General features: G+C 43.1%; 1 pseudogene; it reads right to left on the minus strand.

Annotated features, from left to right (window-relative positions):
* Nucleotides 1-6858: 6858 nt before the first annotated feature.
* On the minus strand, nt 6859-7962 carry LOC130020470 (TAR DNA-binding protein 43-like; annotated as a pseudogene).
* Nucleotides 7963-22894: the final 14932 nt, after the last annotated feature.

Consider the following 22894-nt stretch of genomic DNA (forward strand, 5'->3'; position numbering starts at 1 on the left):
TATATATAACTGTTGCATTCAGAGATGGTCATTCTGTTGAGAGTGAATGAAATATCGAGAACAAGACTGTTTTTAGAAAACTTAAGAAAAAGTCAGTATACATTTTTTATGCAACTTAATTTATGGAAATAATGCAGTATTGATGATTTTTTTTCTTTTTGTGTCACACCCAGTGATGCTCAGGGTTACTTCTGGCTCTGCATTCAGAAATTACTCTTGGTGGTGCTGGGGAGACCATATGGGATGCCACGGATCAAACTCAGGTCAGCCATGTCAAGGCAAATGCCCTACTCGCTGTACTATTGGTCTGGTCCCACAGTACGGATGAAATTTAAGTGTTATTTTCTCTTTAGCTTTTGCATAATATTTTTGTCACATAGTTATTTTTCTTAAAATATATTAAATCACCATGTCTTACAAAATTATTCATAATTTACTTTCAGTTCCTCTATGTACCTTATGGACTATTGTTTGATAATGAGGTCTTTAATCCATTTGAATCTGAATTTTGTGCAAAGTGTTAGAAAGGGATTCTGAGTTTACTGGGTTTTTTTTTTTTTGCATATGGCTGACCAGTTTTACCAAAATCATTTATTGAAGAGGATTTCCTTGTTCTATTTTATGCTTTTCACTCCTTTTTCAAAAATTAACTGATTTTGTACCTGAGGATCTGTCTCTACATTTTAAATATTATTCCATTGATCTGAGAGTCTGTTTTTATTCCAGTACCAAACTGTTTTAATTACTACCATTTTGTAGTACAGTTTGATATTGTGGTATATATATTGTCATATATCTTGAATCTATACAAAGTTTTGAGGACTATTGTCATTTTGCTCCCCATCCAAGAGCAGGGGGTGTGCTTCCATTTCTCCAAGTATACTTTTATTTCTCTAACTAACGTCTTGTGTCATGTCATTTTCTTTGAATAGGTCTTTAACCTCTCTTTTTAAGCTGATTCCTATGTATTTGGTACTTATTTTTCTCAGACACGAGCGATAGCACAGCGGTAGGGCGTTTGCCTTACACGCAGCCAACATGGCCGACCCGAGTTCGATTCCTCCACCCCTCTCGGAGAGCCCGGCCAGCTACAGAGAGTATCTCGCCCTCAGGGCAGAGCCTGGCAAGCTCCCCGTGACGTATTCAATATGCCAGACACAGTAACAACAAAGTCTCCAATGGAGACGTTACTGGGCCCGCTCAAGCAAATCGATGATCAGCGGGAGGGCCTTTACTGTAAAAATTATTTTGAAAAAAATCTCTCCTTTGTGTTTCTCTATTCGCATATGGAAAGGTGTGAACTTTACATGCTGATTTCATAATCTGCCACTTTACTATACAAATTTATCATTTCCAGGACTTTTTTTAAGAGTTGTTAGGGCTTTCTAAGTATAGTTTTGTTTCTTTTTTAAGAGTCATTAGGGCTTTCTAAGTATAGTTTATTTTTGTTATTTGTGAGAGCTTGACTTCTTTTTCTATCTGGGTGTCCTTTTTTATTCTTGCCTAATTTCTCTGGTGAGGATTTCCAATACTAAGCTGAGCACTACTGGTAAGAGTGGGTAATCTTATCGTGTGACTGATCTTAAACCTGTTCTTCATTAGAGTATAAAGTTCACTATGGGCTTATGGTAAACGGCTTTACCTATGGGAAGGAAAGTCCATCCATGAAGTTATGTATGATTCCTTCAAATATGAATGAGAATCTGGCTAGGTAAAGTATTCTTAGTGAGGCATTCATTTCATTAAATTTTTAACTATATCCCACCACTGACCTCAGGCCTGGAGAATTTCATACGAAAAATCTGCTGTAAATCTAAAGTATGATTATTTGTATGTAATTTCCTTCTTTGATCTTGCTGCTTTCAGTGTTGTGTCTATCTATGATATTTGATGTTCTTATTAGGATATGTCTTGAGATCTTTTCATTGGGATTTCTTTTAAGTGGCACCCTTTGGGCTCCTTGGATCTGGATTCCTGGCTTTTCCAGCTTTGGGAACTTTTCAGCGATGATTTCTTGAACTGTTATTACTTTCATTGGAGTTGCCTGCTTGTTACTCTGGGACTCCAATGATTCTTTTGCTGTTCCTCTTGAATTCATCCCATTCATCTCTTACTTGGGGCTGGAGTGATAGCACAGCTGGTAGGGCGTTTGCTTTGCATGCGGCTGACCCAGGTTCATTTCCTGCCTCCATCTCGGAGAGCTCAGCAAGCTACAGAGAGCATCCCACCTTCATGAACTTCATCTTCATGAACCACATCTTGAACTGAAAGTTACCTTTTGCCTGCTAACACTTGGTGTAAAAAAGATCCTTCATCTCCACTCTATGCTGCATTGGTGCTCTCACCAAAGGTACAGTCATGAAGGTGAATATGAGCAAGTTGGGCCTTGTCACAGAGGGAGGCAAGGGTATTTGGGAAAAACATGTCCAGGTTACCAACAATCCTGAAAATGCACTCTTACTGGTTTGACAGTAACTTCATACAAATAACTCCTTATAATTATGAAAGACTGCATACCACTGAGGAGAGCCACCATTGACTAACAAAATGCCTAATATGTATGCAGTCATCAAGAAAAATGCATATGATGTTGCACAAAACATTAAAGTAAGTGATCGTGTTTTTTTTTCCAAAGAGCATTAATGGTAAGGTAGTTAAGGTTTTTGCCTTACATTCTGCTGATCCTCGCTTGATTCCCCACACCCCATATAGTCCCTGAAGTCCAGCCAGGAGTGATCCCTAAAAGCAGAATCAGGAGTTAGCCCTAAGTACAGCCTGGTGTGGCCCAAGTACAAAAACTAAAATAAAATAAGAGCACTGATAGAATGCTAAAATATATAAAACATATGTTAGTAATATATCAATAATTTGATGCATATTAAGATTTTAACATTGAAAATCAATAAACGCAAGTTAGTACTTTCAGATTTTCTAAATTAATTCTAAACTCCATGTACCATTGTCTTCACTTTTTTAATTTCTAAGTCTACTTTTTAACACTTATTATCTTTTCCTCAGAATACTTCCAGTGGACTAGCCTTGAAGTTATTATTATCATAGGTCCTTTTTATTTATAGAGGTTAAGGGAACTCTAATTTTACCCACATTTTAATAAATGCTATACTCAATTTTTATGCTTTGAAAGAATGATGTTCCATGAACTCTCATGGAAAAGTCACACATTCCTACCCAGCTGCTTTTGGGTTCAGCTTCCTAACCAGCCTGTACTGACTGTTGATGTTCTCTGCAATCTTAAGTTTGTTCCTAATAATAGTGGTAGGTAGTTAGTGGGAACTTTAAGAGACTATTGTAAACATTAAAGCACACACAGACCTCTTTGGGGGTCCTCTCTTAATGGAGTTTTCAACATCAAGTCGCACAAGATAGATGTATTTTTGACTCTAAGATTTTCCGTGGATGTGTGCTTGTGGTTGTGTGTGTATGTGTGTGTGTGCGCGCACCCGGGTGTGTGAGTGCACGCATGCGCGTATGGCCATTAATTCAGGAGACTCTTCAGACGCACTGAAACTGTTTGCCAAGATCTCTAACAAAGCATCAACTGATGTTATAAGCAACCTTGAGTAACAGAAGAATTTACATCACATCTTTCATGGTTCATAAGGAACCTCTTGTGATTTAAATGGTTTCATCAGAGAAAGCACCATTTGGGTAAGATTTAGAAAGAAGTTTGTCTTGGGAATGCTCAGTAATATTTGGTGGGAAGAAGAAGAGGGGGGTGCAATACTTAAAATACTGGTGAATTTCAGCTATTGGGTTCTATCTTATGGGAATCGTTTGTTAGTTTCAGAGGTCACAATTACCAGCAAATTTCTCACTGTTTCAGTTCAGTCTTTTTCCCATAGCGGTCCTTCCTTCTCCACCCTTTTAAGCTGCTTGGCACTGGCACTTCCCGGTTTGCCATCCCAAACTTTCCCTGGCAAGCAAGGACTCCAGGCCACCAGCAGTTCAATTATCCTCCTGGTTGCAGCACAGGTGTCCATGTCCTTCTTTGAGCTCTGGAGCTTCCAAAAAGACAAAAACAAAAACAAAAAAACCCAAAAACCAAAAAAACAAAAACAAAACTTTCTCCTTCCTCTGGGCTTCTGCTAGCAAGTGTATCCCTGGAGTTAGCAATCTCAGCTGAGAGTGACCCTTTCTCCTGGCGTGATCCCCACCACTCCCACCTGGCCCTCAGGATTCGCAGAGCCCTCCCCTGTCCTGCGCTCGGTTCCAGTTATCTGGCCGAGGAGATGCGGGGTCCACCTGGAGGCTGTGCCTCCGCCTCCGCCCGCGCGGCGTTCCCCGCGTGAGCGCTGGATTATTCCAGTCTTTGAGCATGGCAGATTTCCACCAGATGACATCATGGGAGCCAAGTGAGTGCGGGCTCCGAGAGCGGGATTGAGAAGGGGAGGAGGAGGCGGGGAGGGGAGAGGGCTGGGAAGCTGAGCCCCAGCCGGGCTGCCTGCCACCCAGCTGCACGGCCGCGAGCTCACATGAGCGCTCCGCCCGCAACTGACAAAGGATGGGGAGATGCCAGCGCTCGGGGCTGCTGGCTGCACACCTGCAGGCGGCCGCCTGAGCGACTTCGCCCTCCGCGGGTGAGTGACGGCCCTGCGCCTTCCGGCCTGGCAGTGAGCCCGCACCCCCGGGCCGGGTGTCCCAGCAGGTGTATACCCGAACCCGAGCGAAGCTAGAGCTCTAGAGCGCTGCTGGAGCACCAGCCCCGGCAGCAGGTGCCTTTGCTGGCGGGTCCAGAGAGGAGGGAATGCTCTGGGAGCCTCCTGCCCTGGCTAGTTACCTTTGTTGCATCCCAGCGCCCGCTCCGCGCGCGAGTCCTTTCTGGTGGATGCCCAGTGCGAGGCGCGCTGTTTACACCAGCTCCACACTAGTCACAGAGCCGCACCCCTCGGAAAGCGCGGCATCAGTGACAGCCCCTTGGACAGGCTTGCGAGGTACTGGTGCGGGCTGGAAGGGGACCCGCACCTATGGTCCAGGGTGGTGCTGGGGGCGGGGCCGGGGGAGGCGCTGTGTACCAGCTGGGCAACCTTTGTCTTGGATTTAGCGCTGCTGCGCTCCAACCTGAGTCAGGTTTTCTCTTAACTGTGGAGTCGAATCTTATTGAGGCTCAAGCAAGCTTGGGCAAGAGATAATTGGTTTTCTGCTCCAGGAGGGACTGAGAGCCGGGGACTTAAAATAGGAGAAGGGTGCTGCGCGCAAAGGTGAGTGTGACAGCTATCCAGGTGTAGAGCGAACTTCTTAAACTCCAGAAAGTGACATGACCCACGGAGGCAGAGAGGCACCCAAGTTCTGTTACCCAATGGTATGGGTAGGGGGCAGCTTAGCGAGACTCACTCTCAGTCTTGTTTTCGAAGCTTTGGTTTTAAGGATTATTGTGGCAGGTGAATGGAGTTAGGGAGACTAGCGTCTTCCTGGCAAACCCTTTTTAATTAAGTATTTCAGAAGAGATTCGCTTGCTTAACGTTTCTGAGATGGGTGTGTGGTCTATTGTGCAGCATTGTGGACAGAGAAGAGATTCAAACCTTGCTCTAGCATCTTACTTATTAGAGTTTCATTCTTCCTAAGTGTTAGGAACCCGATACTCCTGTCCTCCCTTTCTACCCTCCTTTAGTTTCTGCTATCTGGAAAGAGTTCTTTCTACTCTAAGATCCCAGAGAAGTGCCAATATTTATAGGAGTGTTTTGTTTGAATATCGATTTATTTCCAAAAGAAACATTTTATGAAAAAAAAAGACGCACGAAAATGTAACTTTGCTAAATTGAAGTTTGCTTTTTTGCGTTATTTGCTTTTATTTACTTTAATTGAAAATATTTAAATTTTAAGGTATTTTATAATTATGATAATTATGAATTTAGTGTCTCATAAATCATTTCTAAATGCTAAGCTGATTTTTGGTGTAAAATCATGCTGCCGGTTCAGTATCTAGCAATGCTAGAGAATAAGAGAGACACAGAAATCGGTTATAAATTCAGAGGAGTGCTTTATTTTAGAAAAACAGAAAAGTTTCTTTTGCTTGTTTAATTTTGTTTTGGAGGTACACACAGTTGTGCTTAGGGCCTTAGTCCTGGCTTTGCACTAGAGGTCACTCCTGGCAGAACTCTGGGACACCATATGTAATACTTGGGATAAAACCGTGGTCAGCTGAATGCTGGCCAATCCCCTTATCCATGTATTATTTCTCTGGCCGCAGAAAACAATTTTTTTTCTATTTTTCTTAAAGATCAACAATCTTAATGATTTTTTTTCTAAAGTAGAAATATGAAAGTAAATTTCTCTGGTCAGGGATTAGGCACTGTTTTTCTGACAAAATTTGAGGTCTTTTCAGAACTCACATGTTGAAAAATTAGAGAAATAAGAAATGTGAAATATGAAAAAGGAAGTAGGTAAGAAAATTCGGTGGTTTAACTAAATGTCAGTGGTAGATCTAAAATGTGTTTAGTGGAGGTCATATTAGTTTGTTTTGGGAATAGTTCATGTTAAGTTTTACAGGCTTGGCCTCTTCTTCCAGGAAGTAGATGATTACATCTTTGATTTTGTTATATTGTTGTATGTTGTTATATGCTGTAATCTTGTTAAAATTATGTTGTATATTACATTGAGAATGCAGTGGTCTGATTAAAGAGAACTTCTCTTTATTTAGGACTTAAAAGGTTATCAGCAAATTTTTCTTTTGCAATTCAGGATAATTTCTCATTCTTTTTCTCTTGAATCTTTATCACAAAGGTATTTATGTGTTTTCTTTTTTACTTTATTACATTAATTTCTTTATAATGATGTTTAAGGAATTGCATTGCAGGCTGTTGAGAACCTGTTGCTTATGTTGGCTGTTCTCTACAAATGCTATAATACCAAATCTCTTTTGAAAATGAATTTTTTGTCTGATGATGTGTTACAAGATGAAGTGGCCAGCATCGCCATCATGCCCCAGCTGCTCTGCAGGGTGGCCTGGGTCGTGGCCCTCATGGCCGGCTGGACACTGAAGGCGCCGAAGTTCATCCTGCCCCCCATGTTGCTGCTCTGGTTGTGACCCAGCCCCGCCCCGCCGCCCCTGCTGTTCCTGAACCCGCCCTGGCTCCCAAAGCCACCCGGATTACCACCAAATCTTCCACTTCTCTCTAACTGCCTATTGCTATTGTGCTTGGGCTCCGCGTTGCAGATATGCACGCTGATGATGCCTTTGATGATCAGGTCCTCGCCACACAGGGACTGGGCCACCTGATCATCTGCAAATGTGACGAAGGCAACCCCCCCCCCCCCAAGGGCTTGGGGATGAACACATCGACCACCTTCCAGTACTGGCAGAAGAACTGCCGCAGCTCGTCGGCAGTGAGGTCCTGGGTGCAGCGGCCCACAGACACCTTCCTGCTCCTCAGAGGCTCATCCGGGCTTTGCTTAGAATTTGGAAGTTTGCAGTCACACCACCGTCCATCAATCATGTGTCGCTGGGACATCACCTTCACTTGGGTCTCATACTCCGTGAACCGCACAAAGCCAAACCCTCTTTTGGTGATCAGTCTTGATATCTTTTTTTTTACCTGGACCATGAGGACCTCCCGGAAGGTGCTGAAATACTCCTTGAGGTCCTGCTCGGTGGTCTTCCAGGGCAGGCCAAGCACGATGGGGTCAGACGTCTTCTGCACGGCCCTTTTCACCTTCACCGCCGACGAAGCATCAGCCTCCTCCATGTTCCTTTTGTCATCTTTGGGGTAGTTGACCACGTAGACCCGGTTGCCCCAGCCCGCGTCGGGCGCGTGCAGGATGCCCTCCACCAGGCGCGCGCACGCCTCGCATGCACTGCGACACGGGGTTCCGGTAGCGCAGGCTGCAGGCGCCCAGGAACTGCTCCGTGACCGTGGACAGCAGCACGGTGCCATCGTCCTCGGACGGGATCTCGACGGGCTCGTCGTTCTAGTCCTCCTTCGTGACCCGGATGTACTTGGACATCTTCGCCCGCTCCGCGTCCGCTAGGTCGCTTGGAACCCAGGAGGCGGCGCGCGCAACGACAGCGACCATGACCGCTCGCTCTCCGCTCGCACTAACCTTGAACACTTTGATGTATTTATTATTCATGTATTTCTATATTCTTCATGACGTGACTATTCAAGTATTTTACACATTCTTAAATCGAGCTCTTTGGGTTCACCGATGTCTTCTATTTTGCATAATTTTTAAATTGGATTTAATTGAAATGTCATCTTGTTGTGGGACTAGACATCTATGTGCTTTTGAATACATTAGAAAGGAATTGGTGGGACCAGAGAGATAGACAGCAGGTAAGGCACCCTACTTGCACACGGTCAACTCAGGTTCAATCTCTAGCACCCTATATAGTTCCCTGAGCCCTGTTAGGAGTGATCCCTGAGTCCAGAGCTAGGAGTAACCCCTGAACAGAGCTGGGTGTGGCATCCCACCTCAATTAAAAAAAATTGAAAAGGAAAGCAATTGGCAAGAACTAGGCTTAGAATTTAGAAAAGAAAAACATTCACTGAGGAGTTAAAAATACCCCCCCAAAAAAGAATTAGAACTATATATTTTGCTGACTGCATTTGGAAGAGATTGATAAGAAAGAAATTGACTTTGATGCCGTAGAGAAAAGAGATGAGAGTGACTTTTTAAGTTTCCTTTCTGTCATTTTTTTATAGCCATTTACCCTGATTTACTTTACTGTTTGGGCTGATTTTCTTCAATCAACCCAAAGCAGCTGCTTACTTTAGAAAGCAGAATATGTGGGAAAACATTTCAGTTCCATCATGCAATTAGTAATGACAACAAATCCAGCACTTCTGTCAGGTATGATCCAATGCTGAGGTAAGCTAGCATATGAGCACACTAAACAGAAATGATGGCCACTCAATACCTCGGTTGCAAATCACAATACCCAAAAGGAGAGAGAGAACAAAAGGGAAAGCCCTGTCACAGAGGCAGGGTGGAGAGTGGGAGGGGGTGGGAATGTGGGAGGGGTACTGGGATCATTGGTGGTGGAGAATGGGCACTGGTGGAGGGATGGGTAACCGATCATTGTATGACTGAAATGCAAAAATGAACGTTTATAAGTATGTAACAGTATCTCATGGTGATTCACTACTACTACTACTACTACTACTACTACTAATAATAATAATAATAATGAATGGCTTCTTCTTCCTGGGTCTCCTGTGCTCATTTCAAGAACAGTATATTTTTCAGGTCTTAAAGTTAGAATAGCGGGATGTCAAGTGACCAAGTGAAAGAATTTCATGAGTGCTCCATGAAATTCTTTATGACATCCCTGCTGAGAATGGTGTCTATTGTTTTCCAAACATGCTGTCTCCTTCACTTTCTTCATTTCATACCATTTTCATCCTCAGTATGAAGAGGATCTTTTGGTAACTTGGAATTATGCTATGGAGTGATCCTAGTCAGCAAGAAAGGTTGAGTTCGCCCCCCCCCCCGTGCCCCTCCCAGCCCCCCTCACCATCCATTTTATATAGGAGCTCCCTTTTTTAAAAAAATTAATTAATTAATTGATTAAGTTTTATTTTTTAATGAATCACCATGAGATACAGTTAGACTTACAAGCTTTTGTGCTTATGTTTCAGTCATACAAAGATCGAGTATCCATCCCTCCACCAAGTGCCCATTCTCCACCACCAATGTTCCCAGTATCCTTCCCACCAACCCCCCTGGTCTCCCCCCCAACCCCCAATCCCCCTCCCACCCTTTCCGCTGCCATGGCCTCTGTGGCAGGTGGATCCCCTTTCTCTCTCTCTCTCTCTCTCTCTCTCTCTCTCTCTCTCTCTCTCTCTCTCTCTCTTCCCCCCCCTTTGGGGCGTTGTAGTTTGCAGTGCAGGTATTAAGTGGTCATCATGTTCGGTCTATAGTCTACTTTCAGCACACATTTCCCATCCCGAGGGGGTCCTTCAAGCATCCTTTACTTGCTGGTCCCTTCTCTATATGAGCTGCCTTTTAGGAGCTCCTCTTTGAAGAATATAAAGGTCCTTTGCCAAAAATATAAAAAGCATTATCCAATGGGATTTTCTAGATGAAATATAGGAACGAAAGAGAATGAAGCTAGCAAACTGAAGTTGGAAAAGAAGGATCCTAGAGTTATCATGGGCAAGGATTACCTAAATAGGCCAGGAAAATGCTCACCAATGGAAAGATTCCTGTAACAATAATGAAGAAACTCTTTTTTTTTTTTGTCCAGCCATGACTACAATTAGCTGACCAGATGAATTGAGTCATTTCTTGTGGCTGACCTACATCTTAGGATTTTCTGTCTCTGTGTGCTTGCATGGATCATGTCTTTCTTCACTTTTTTTGTTTGTCTCATTCTCTAGTGATAATTAAAATGATAATATCAATAACAAGCACCACTTTGGGGATAAGGAAATTAAGGCTAAGAGAAATAAGACAGGAGTCGTATGGCCAGAAATGGCAGCATTTGAAATCCCTGTGACAGATGCTGGGCTCTTTATGCTGAGTCACGAGGCGTGACAGATTAGCAGGGAGAGTATGGGCTTGGAAACCAGGCAGTGTGGATGTGGATCTTGGTCTAGCTTCTTACTGGCTGCAGAAGCAAGTCTTTGCCACGCTGTGCTACCCTCTCCTCTGTGATGGAGAAACGATTAGAGAATATACTTCCTGTGATTGTTAGGAAACTTAAACTGGTTAAGAATGAAAGTGGCCCAAGTTCTCAGGCTAGCATGGGTGACATTCACTGTCCAGTTTGCTTTCTCTTCCTTGGCTTCTCAGGTTGAATAACATAGTGCAGTGCACACGATTTCCCTGCAGATGTGTCTCAACTTTACATCATGTGTGATTAGTTTTAAGAATAGACATGTTGGGGCTGGAGTGATAACACAGCTAGTTGGGGCTGGAGTGATAACACAGCGGGTTGGGCATTTGCCTTGCGTGCGGCTGACCCTGGTTTGATTCCCACTATCCCATGTGGTCCCCCAAGCATCGCCAGGAGTAATTCCTGAGTGCAGAGCCAGGAGTAAGCCCTGTGCATCTCTGGGTATGACCCAAAAAGAAAGAAAAATAGACACGTTTTCATACACCCCACTAGTGTTTGTCAGTTTTGTTGTTGTTGTTGTTGCTATTGCTTTTATTGAACAAATAGGCATTGAAAAAATATCAACTGCCTAGTATTATACAGCAGAGAATATTTAAGAATGTAGACTCTGGCGTCTGACTAATCTCTGCTCAATTCCCAGATCTGCCGATCTCTAGCTATGTGCTCTTGAGCAAGTGACTAAAGCAAGCAGTGCCGCAGTTTCTTTTTCCCACACTGGGGATAATAAATATTTCCTACCTGGCTTGTTTATAGTCAGGATTATATAAATTATTACATGACAGATGCTCAGAATACTACAGAAGTAGTTATTTTAATGTTGTTTTTCCTTTAACGGTTTATATCTTAACTCCCAGAGTAGGCCGTAAACTTTTGGGAACCAGGGACTTGGCTAATACAGCAACACTTCACTTTCCATTCATGCAAATTCCAGCATGGAATTTGCTCAGATCCGGGCTGCTCAGAGTGAGGAGTCTCTGTAATGTGTTTTTTTTTTCTAAGTGGTAACTCCATGACCCTGTTTTGCTTCCTTGTCTGAGATCATGATAAGTCACCTCTCTTATGTCAGCACTGATAGAAGACTGGGGGGCGGGAGAGATGGTTTTCAGGTCATTTGCAGCATTTCTGCTTGCGTTTCATTGGCCAGAACATTTCTCATGACCCATCTCATGCGAGTGTCTTGGACAGGACAGTTTTCCTGTGTGCCCATGAAAACACTGAGGTAGTTTGGTTTACACAGAGCATTTATTTAGCTACGTCAATTGAGGACCTAACTCCCCAAAGGAAAACCGACATGTTAGTAGAAGAGAGATGGGAAAATGCTATTGGTTAGATTATTAGATTAATTATAAGGTTATTTTTGTGACCCAAGTGTCTCTTCAGCAGAGGCTCATCTTACCACTTTTGTCTTCAGAAAAATGATAGGGGCTGGAGCAAAAGTACAGCAAGTAGGGTGCTTGCCTTGCACACAGCCAATGTGGCTTAGACCCCATGTGGTCACCTGAGCACCACCAAGAGTGATCTCAGAATAGAGCCAGGAGTAAGCCTTGAGCACTACTGGGTGTGGTTCACAAGCCAAAAAACAAAAGGTAAAGATTTTTGGGGGGTCATACGTGGTGATGCTCAGGAGGTTACTCCTGGCTCTGCACTTAGGAATCACTCCTGGCAGTGCTCGGGGGACTATATGGGATGCCGGAAATCCAACCTGGGTTGGCTGCGTGCAAGGTTCAGGCCGCGTGCAAGGTAAACGCCCTCCCGGTTTCACTCCGGCCCAAAAGGTGAAAATTCTTCTTCTTTTTTCTTATTTAAATTTTTTAATGAATCACCATGAGATGCAGTTACAGATTTACAAACTTTGTGCTTACGTTTCAGTCATACAATGATCGAGTACCCATCCCTTCCACCTGTGCCCATCCTCCACCACTAATGTTCCCAGTATCCCCAAAAGGTAAAGATTCTTAAGCACTTGAGTCAGCCACTTCAGACTCTGAATTCCAGCTGCACCCCACGGCTCTTGGTTATGTTCCCAGGTATTGCTTGTTCCAAAGGGAAGTGGCATATATTGTGCCCACATCTCCACAAATCAACTTCTGCCTTAAATTTGTGGAGAGCATAATCTCTATAAAACTTGCAGGACTGGGCTGGAGCGAGAGACTTTGCCTTGCACCCAGAGGATCTGGGGGGGGAACGCCACTGACCCCTGGGTGCAGCGTCAGGAGCAAACTCTGAGCAATGCCAGATGTAGCCCCCTCAACAAAACACCACCATCACTACCAACAACAAAACACCCCCACAAAACTCGAGGAATTGGAAGGAATGTCCAAACAGAATTAAAGGCAAAGGAATGTGATTAGTTTTGTGATTGAACTATGAACAACCTGGAAGATGTAGGCAATTGAAAAGTTAGCTTTTAAATTATCCAACTTTTTTTAGAATTAGAAAGGGACTGATCCTAAGTTAATTTACGAAAGGATTCCTTACTAGTGGTCTTTGAAAATTGAAAATAAAACCAAAAATGAACCATAGGCACTTTGAATTTTTATCTCAGGTCCCCCAGTTTGTTTCTGAGGGTACTCAGCTGAACTTTCTTTTTTCTTCACGATCACCATCATCCTGTTGTTCGTCGATTGCCTCGAGCAGGCACCAGTAACGTCTCCTTCGTCCTAGCCCTGAGATTTTAGAAAGTGCCATATTCAAGACTCTTTCAGGGTTAGGAGAATGAGACCCATCATTGTTACTGGTATTTGGCATATCGGGAACGCCACGGGGACTTTGCCAGACTCTGCTGTGGAGGGAAGGGAAGGGAAACTCAACCCGCCCCCCTCCAAGGGGCCCCAGCGTGGACAGCCAGGGGTAGGGGCAGGAGACTCTGCGCTGTTCCCTTCCGGGAGCTGGGTTTTTTTTCTTAACAATACTTTTATTTTATGTATTTTTTTTTAAATTTAATTTTACTTTTGTAAAGTTGTTCACAATAATTTGATACATGTAATATTCCAACACCAATCCCACCACCACTACACCTACCCACCACCATATTTTGAGTTTCCACACAGACCCCCAAACCCTGCCCCCAAACCAGGACTAAATAATTTATTTTGTATTGCTTATGAATAATCCTCAGGTGATCTTCTAATTTTAGGTTTTGTTTTGTTGGCAGTGCGTAGAGTTTAGTCCCGGCTTTACTCTCAGGGATTACTCCTGGAGGTCATGGGGACCATATGGGATGCCCAGGATCAAACTCAGGTCGGCCTGGTGAAAGGCAAATGCCTTGTCCGTGGTACTATCACTCTAGCCATGAACTTTTATTTAACTGTCTTAGAGCAACTTCCTGTTTCTCTGTCCCTTCTGGTCATTGTCCAAGAAGGTCTTCTTATTTCTCTTTTTATTAATTAAAAATAATATTTTTGCCATTTAATTAATTCATTTTACCTTTTTGCTGTGGTTTACGGATTTGTTCATGATGGTTTGGCAGAGGCATTCAATATTCCAACACCAACCCACCACCATTATATATTCCCTCCACCATTGTCTCCAATCTTTCCAACCATCCCTTAAGCCTGCCCCTATAGCAGGCCCTCAATCATTCATTTGATATTTCTTTCTACCAATGATTTGCTAAGAGAATGATCAAACAATGTTTCCTTAGGAGAATGTTAGTGAGGAGTGTTGTATCTCACTTTAAAGTCATTAAGGTTTTGTCATCTCTCTGTGATTTATTTGTGAAACTGAAATAGGCCCACTTTCGAATGCCGTCTTTTTCACGAAGAATGACAGCTTTGTAATTATTACTCTTGCTCTCCTCTATTTACAGTTCCTCATCTCCAAACTCCCCAAACTCTCTTTGTTCCCCCTTCCTCAGAACTCTTCTTATTTTAAAGAGTTGCTCTTTTCCTGATTGCATCTAAGTTCTTGATTCCACTTTGATATAGACTCTGCCTTCTCTCCACAGGCCCTTTCCCTCCCACATGTCAAACCTGATTAAAAAAAATTATTGTGGGCACCATGGTTTACAATACTTACCAGATCTGATTTATGTTGTGGACCAACTGTTTGTGGAGGGATTTGGAACGAAGCCTATGAAAACAGAGCTCTGGCTACTTGCATAGTGTTCCCACTAGATGGCAGTAGTGTATGGGCTGTAAATGCAAGTTCCTAACCCTTGAAACGGAGTATCAAAAGAGAACACAGAATCCTAGTCAGTGAACACCCCATTCCTTCAAGGGCACCCAGAAAGCAGTATAGGGGTGTGAGCACATTTCTTTCTGTAAGGAGACCAATGAAAGACTGGTTATGAGGGTTAGTATGAATGCAAACTGGGTATTGTAGATTTAACAAGAGCCAATAAAAGTGTTGATGACTCCGTCTCAGATTCCTCCACTCCATTAAGTAAGACAATCTTCCTTACATGGAGCTGATTGTCCTATAAAAGTTACAGCATCAGTGGTCTGCTACAACCAGATATAACAGGACGATAGGATTTGTGCACTTCATAGTCTCTTGTAACTTATTTGGCTACAAGATGTAGCCAAATGTTTGTATAGTAATACACAGTATTCTATTGTCTTGATAATAACTTTTGAAATCACTTAGGGTGATTCCTCAATCTCTGCACTTATTTTTCAAAGTTGTTTTGATTACCCTAGGTCCCCTGACTGTTAGAGTGAATTTTAGAATCAGTCTCACAATTTTTGTAGATCAAATCTTATTAGAATTGAGATAGCTTTTGATAGTCATTTTAATGATGTCTTAATAACAACATCTTAATAATGAAAGAGGAAACCTCAGATTCCCCTTGCCAGGTCTTCATTTTAGCTGTCCTCACTCTACATTTTAAATATCCCCACAAATTCCTGGACTCCTTTTGAGAGTGAGAAGTTTATAATTTTCCAAGACCATAAATTCTGACCCAGACCTTGGAAAGACAAGAAAAGAAACAATACCTGGGCATATGGTGAAATATATAAACTAAACTGTCTGAACTAAAGAGACAGTCCCCACCAGCCTAAGTCTGAATAAAAGATGTTAATTTATCTTAGCACCACAAATGAGCCCTAAATTAGCAAGACCTCTGTGTGAAACAGGAAAGTGCTGAGATTTTGTTTGATAAGAAACAGGAAAACTTGGGAAATGTACACTGGTGGAGGGATGGGTGATGGAACATTGTCTGAATGAAGCCTGATCAGCGTTTGCAACTGTGTATCTCAGGGTGATTCAACAACAACAAAACAATAAAGAAAGGAAAACAAACAAGAAATGCAAAAATCCAGTTTTCCTATGAAAACACCAGAAACTGAGCCACACTTGAAAGTCCTGTACTACATTGCTTCTTGCCTGAGGAGTCTCTCTTCTGTTTTCCTTCCCCCCACACCCCATTCCCTCATTTCTAACCCTGAATCTGAGCACCTTTATTATTCATCTTTATTTAAGAACCTACCTGGGCAGGGGGGGTGGGGGGATGGGGGGTGGGAGGGATTCTGGGACCAGTGGTGGTGGAAAATGGGCACTGGTGGAGGGATGCGTATTTGATCATTGTATAATTGAAACCCAAGCACAAAAAGTTGTAAGTCTACAACTGTATCTCATGGTGATTACTAATAAAAATTAAAAAAAAAATAAAACAACCCACAAAAATATTGCAGGAGGAAAAAAAGAAGAACCTACCTGGGAACTTTGGATGAACAAAGAGACCACCCACATTTTCTGTTCCGTAAACGTGGTATTTTCTTGTCTTTATAAAATTTTTCCAAGAAAGTAGCTTTATGTTTTATTTTTGTATTTTGTGCCACACCTGGCAGTGCTCGGGGATCACTTTACTCCTGGCTCTGTGCTCAGGGATCACTTCGGTGGGGATCTGGGGACCTTATTAGGTGCTAGCGATGAAACCTGGGTTGATCACATGCAGTGAAAATATCTCAGTCTCGGCACTATCTCTTCAGCCCAGGCGTTTTATTACTTTTTTGTGGTGCTGGAATTCATGCCCACTCCTCTTGCATAAAAAGCATGAACTTTTTGATAGAGCTACATCCTTGCTCCTATATAAATATATATATATATATTTATCACTTTATAATTTAAACTTTTCTAGAGGTATAGAAAAGTTGTGAAACTAGGTATGTGAGAGGTTTGCCACGTACATCACACCCAGTCTCTCTTAACACCAACACCTTATGTATGCAAATATTTAGCAGTATCCACATAATAATTTAGAAAATATTTGCAATGTTTTGCAATACAAAATTTAAGTGTTTTGTCATATTGACTCATTAAATGAACCAAGATAGACTGGCAACTAAAATCCCATATACTTCTCCTACATTCTCAATCTTGTTTTTTTCCCCAGTACCCTCTTTCTGACCTAGGATTCAATTCAGGATATTTATGTTAGTTTAGTCCTTTAGGTCTCCTTAGACATTACTGGGCTGAGGTCCTGAGCAGGAGTCTCTTTGAAATCCCTCCCACTTTTGCCTGTTCTTTTTGGAAGGAACCACTACTCAGTCTCACTGGTAGGGAGATTCAGCACTTCTCAGCCTCAGCTGCTGGGTGGGGGCCACCAGGGCCAAGACCAGAGATGCTTAGGGGGTCTTGAAGCAGCAGAGATCTAGCAGCAGCCAGACTGGCATCTGGCCTGGAGTCATTTCCTCGGCCCCGCCCTAGCATTGTATTTTTATTTAGCTAATCAGACCATCTCTAAATAAAAACAAGTTAGCACTTTCTTCCAGTCTGCACACCTTTATTTCTTTTCCTGTCACCTAGACTCAAGTCATTGGTACAATGTGGAGTGAAAGCAGAGAGAAGCATCCTAACCAAGTTCTTGATCTTGTCAGGGAAAGATGCAGTTTTTCATCTGTCAGTATAATGTTAGTAGTTCTATAGCCACTCTACATAAGGTTGAGGAAGTTGCTTGTTTGCTGAGAGATATTTTTTGTTCTTTTAAAAAATCAGATAATAGGCTGGACAGATAGTGTAGCAGATAGGGTGCTTGTCTTTCATGAGCTGAGTTAGGTTTGATCCTGGCACTCCATATGGCTCACTAACATATGCCCCCCCCCCCTCCACCCCCCACCCCAAGGAGAAATCCTGAGTGCAGAGTCCGAAGTACCATTGGGAATGACCCCAGAACAAACTAACAAAAATCAGATAGTACAGTGGGCTGGAGCAATAGCACAGCGGTAAGGTGTTTGCCTTGCACGTGGCCGACCCGAGTTTGTTTCCTCTGCCCCTCTCGGAGAGGCTGGCAAGCTACCGAGAGTATCTTGCCCGCTCGGCTGAACCTGGCAAGCTACCCTTGACATATTCGATATGCCAAGCACAGTAACAACATGGAGATGTTATCGGTGCCTGTAGAGCAAATCGCTGAACAATGGGAGGACAGTGCTACAGTGCTATAGTGGGTAGGGCCCTTCCTTGTACCTGGGTTGACCTGGGTTTAATCTCTGGTACCCCACATGGTCCTCCAGCATTGCCAGGAGCAATCCCTGAGTGCAGAACCAGAAGTAAGCCCTGAGCACCACTGGGTGGGGCTCCAAACCAACAAAACCAACCAACAAAACAAAAATCAAAGAGCCGAGTGGGTACTTGCCTTACCTGAGACTGATCTGGGTTAGATTCCTGACACCCCAAATGGTCGTCTGAACCTGGGTAGGGGTGATTCCTGAGGGCAGAGACAGGAGTAAGCCCAGAGCATCACTGGTGTGAACTCCCCTGAAAGCAAAACAAACAATAAGTAATCAAGAATATATTTTCCTTTCCTACCTGAATGCCCTTAATATCTTTTTCCTGCCTAATCGCTATTGCAAGTACTTCCAGTACTATATTGAACAGCAGTGGAGAGAGTGGGCATCCCTGTCTCGTCCCTGATCTTAGAGGGAAGGCTCTCAGTTTTTCCCCATTGAGGATGATGCTTGCTGTAGGCTTGTGGTAGATGGCTTTAATTATGTTGAGGAAGGTCCCCTCTATACCCATTTTGGCTAGGATTTTCATCATAAAGGGGTGCTCGATCTTATCAAATGCTTTCTCTGCGTCTATTGATATGATCATATGCTTTTTATCTTTTCTTTTGTTGATATGGTGGATTATGTTGATTGATTTTCCGAATGTTAATCCATCCTTGCATCCCTAGGATGAATCCTACTTGGTCATGGTGTATGATCTTTTTGATGAGTAGTTGGATTCTATTTGCTAGTAGTTTGTTGAGGATCTTTGCATCTGTGTTCATCAGGGATATCGGCCTGTAATTCTCTTTCTTTGTGGTATCTCTGTCTGCTTTTGGTATCAGTGTGATATTTGCTTCGTAGAAACTGTTTGGAAGTGTTTTTGATATTTCAATTTCGTGGAAAAGCTTAAAGAGCATCGGGAGTAAGTCCTCTTTAAAGATTTGGAAGAATTCACTAGTGAATCCATCCGGGCCAGGACTTTTGTGCTTGGGGAGACTTTTTATTACCATTTCAATTTCCTTGATGGTGATAGGTCTGTTCAGGTATTCCAGGTCTTCTTGGTTCAGCCTTGGGAGTCTGTAGGAGTCTAGGAATTTATCCATTTCCTCGAGGTTTTGATGTTCCGTGGCATAAAGCTTCTCAAAGTACTCCCTGAGGATCCTCTGAATTTCTGTGGTTTCTGTTGTAATGACCCCCTTTTCATTTCTGATTCGGTTTATTAGGGTTTTCTCTCTCCCTTTCTTTGTGAGTTTTGCTAGAGGCTTATCGATCTTGTTAATTTTCTCGAAGAACCAGCTTTTGGTTTCATTGATCTTTCGGATTGTTTTTTGGGTTTCCATCTCATTAATCTCTGCTCTGAGTTTTATTATTTCCTTTCTCCTGTTCGGGTTGTGCTCCTTTTGTTGGTCCTTCTCCAAGCTCTTAAGTTGTGAGTTTAGGTTATTTATGTGTGCTCGCATTATGGTCTGAGAAGATTGTTGATACAATCTCTACCTTCTTAATTTTATGGAAGCATGTTTTGTGGCTCAGCATGTGGTCTATCTTGGAGAATGTTCCATGTACGCTTGAGAAGAATGTGTATTCAGCTTTTTGTGGATGAAGTGTCCTGTATATATCTACTAAGTCCCTTTCTTCCATTGTTTCCCTCAAATGAAGTATGTCCTTGCTAAGCTTGAGTCTGGTTGATCTATCAAGAGGTGACAAAGCAGTGTTGAAGTCTCCCACTAGTATTGTGTTGCTATTGATGTCTTTTTCCAAATCTATGAGTAGTTGTTTTAAGTACTTTGCTGGTCTCTCATTAGGTGCATATACATTTATTATTGTAAGTTCTTCCTGTTGTACAGATCCTCTGATCAATAAGAAATGGCCTTCACTGTCTCTTATGACCTTCCTCACTCTGAAATCGATGTGGTCTGATATAAGGATGGCTACCCCAGCTTTTTTATGGGAGCTGTTTGCCTGTAGGATTGTTTTCCAGCCTTTGACTCTGAGTCTGTGTTTGCTTTGACTATTGAGATGCGTTTCTTGCAGGCAGCAGAATGTTGGGTTCAATTTTCTAATCCATCCTGCCACTCTATGTCTTTTAATTGGTGCGTTTAGCCCATTGACATTGAGAGAGATTATTGTTATGGGATTTTGTCCCATTGTTCTGTTGAAATTTGGTGTATTTGTGGGCCCTTTCTTGCCTTAAAGTAGCCCATTTAGTTGTTCTTGTAACCATGGTTTTGAGTCTATGAAGTTCCTGAGCTGTTGTTTGTCTGTGAAACTGTGTGTTGTTCCTTCTATTATGAATGAGAGTCTTGCTGGGAAAAGTATTTTTGGGGAGGCATTTATTTCATTGAGTTTTTTTACTATGTCCCACCACTGTTTTCGGGCCATGAGGGTTTCATCAGAAAAATCAGCTGTGAATTTTAAGGATGCTCCTTTGTAAGAGATTTCTTTCTTCGATCTTGCTGCTTTCAGAATTTTGTCTCTGTCTAAGGTTTTGGTCATTTTGATCAGAATGTGTCTTGGGGTATTTTTATTCGGATTTCTTCTAGCTGGTACCCTTCGGGCCTCCTGAATGTGGTCACAAGTTTTCTTCAGCTCTGGAAATGTTGTAACAATGATTTCTTTGACAGTTTCTTCTTCATCGAGGTTTTCTTCCTGTCCCTCTGGGACTCCAATAATTCTTATGTTACCCCTCTTGGCTTCATCACGATCTTCTCTTGCCATCTGTTCCCGAATTGTGAGTCTCTTTTCCATTTTCTGCTCTTTTCTGGAGAGTCTCTGAACTTCATCTTCGAGCTCACTGATTCTGTTCTCAGCCGCTCTTACTCTGCTGCTGAGGCCTTCCACTGAGCTTTTCAATTCGCCTACGAGATTTTTCAAGTCTGACATTTCTGATTGCATTTTCCTCATTTCTGCCTTCAGATCCTCTTGTCTTCTATTGGCATTGGTTTCCATTGTTTCTTTTAATTCCCTAAGCATCGTAAGTAGCTCCCTTCTGAATTCCTTGTCAGAGAGGTTGTCTAACACTACAGTACTGTTGGTGTCATCTGGGCTAGACTCTTCTATATGAAAGTTTGGTGGGCTTTTGCGTTGCTTTACCATTGTGAGAGGTGTGGTTTAGTCCTTCACGTTCACTGTTACTATTCTGCTTGATATGCTGTGTGAGTTAAGATAAGCTTATGAGTTATTGGCTACTGTGTTTCTAGTGGCTGAGCTAAAATAGAGAAGTTTCCATCTAAGAAGTTAGCTTATGGTTCCTATGGTACATGTAGTGGGAAAATATTTTGCGTCCGCGTTAGCGGCCGCGGCTCCGGAAAGAGTCCCTGGCACTGGGCAAGGAGTTGGGAACGTCTCCTGTTTGGAATTGGAGCCGTTCAGCTTTGTTGCCCAGAGCTGGGCCTCTGTGCCAGTCCCACGCAGATCAGGGGTTGAAAACCGGCTGTCTAGGGGCTGTTTCTAGCTGCGCGTGCCCAGAGAGGGACCCAGGCCCTTGGGGGCGGGCTGTACCTGTTGGAATTGCAGCCGTTCAGCTTTGTTGCCCAGAGCTGGGCCTCTGTGCCCGTCCCACGCAGATCAGGGGTTGAAAACCGGCTGTCTAAGGGCTGTTTCTAGCTGCGCGTGCCCAGAGAGGGACCCAGGCCCTTGGGGGCGGGCTGAACCTGTTGGAATTGGAGCCATTCAGCTTTGTTGCCCAGAGCTGGGCCTCTGTGCCTGTCCCACGCAGATCAGGGGTTGAAAACCGGCTGTCTAGGGGCTGTTTCTCTCTTTATGTCTATTTTTAATAAGAAAATTTTGAGTACAGACATTTTTAGTTTCATATTTTCTTTCGTCATAAAGTTATTTTCTAATACATTGCAAAATATTCATGTGCGGGCTCACTAGTTGCTTTTCTCTAGTGCTGAAATGTTCTGCTTGTTCCTGGACACTGTTTGTATATTCTTAGCGATTATGTATGTTCAACCAATTTTCCTCGATTTTGTAACCCTTTCAGGGTTTTCTCTGAGCATGAAGCAAGCATTATCCCCTAAGGCCAGCTAGGTGAGGCCCAAATACTAAAATAAAGGAGCACTGCATTGCAGTGTCCTCCCATTGTTCATCGATTTACTCGAGTGGGCCCAGTAACGTCTCTATTTTGAGACTTGATGTTACTGTTTTTGGCATATTGAAGAGGTCACAGGGAGCTTGCCAGGCTTTGCTCTATGGGTGAGATACTCTGGGTAGCTTGCCGAGCTCTCCGAGAGGGGCGAAGGAATAGATCCTGGGCCGACCGAAAATAAAGTAAATAAATAAAAGATAAAACAAAAGAAGTTCTGAACTTTTTATGAATATATTGTTACAATTACAGACATAATTAGGAAGCAGATAACACTCACTTTTATATATCCCCCACTCAAGATTGCACCCCTCTGACTGTAGGCACAAGAAAGGTTCAGGGGGATGATCCCTTCCTTCTTCCTTCCATGGCTTCTCTGACGCTCACCCTTCCCCCACCCTCCCAGTGTGGAAAGCTGGTGGTCTTTTAGATTTTGGGGTGACTGCATAGGTGTTCACTTTCAGTGAACATGGGGGAGAAATGATCTCTTTCTCATAATTCTTTTGGGGGGGATCACACCCGGCAATGCAAAGGGGTTACTCCTGGCTCTGCGCTCAGGAATCACTCCTGGTGGTACTCGGGGGACCACATGGGATGCTGGGAATCGAACCCGGGTTGGCCGCGTGCAAGGCAAACGCCCCCCTCACTGTGCTTTTACACCAGCCCTTCTTTTTCACAATTCTACAAATTTGTAGAATTTGTAGAACTGTTACTGTGTCTGGCATATCGAATACATCACGGGTGGCTTGCCAGGCTCTGCCGTGTGAGCAAGATACTCTAGGTAGCTTGCCAGGCTCTCCCAGA

The sequence above is a fragment of the Sorex fumeus genome, unplaced genomic scaffold (assembly GCF_029834395.1).
Source record: "Sorex fumeus unplaced genomic scaffold, SorFum_2.1 ptg000012l, whole genome shotgun sequence".
Taxonomy (NCBI): Eukaryota; Metazoa; Chordata; class Mammalia; order Eulipotyphla; family Soricidae; genus Sorex; species Sorex fumeus.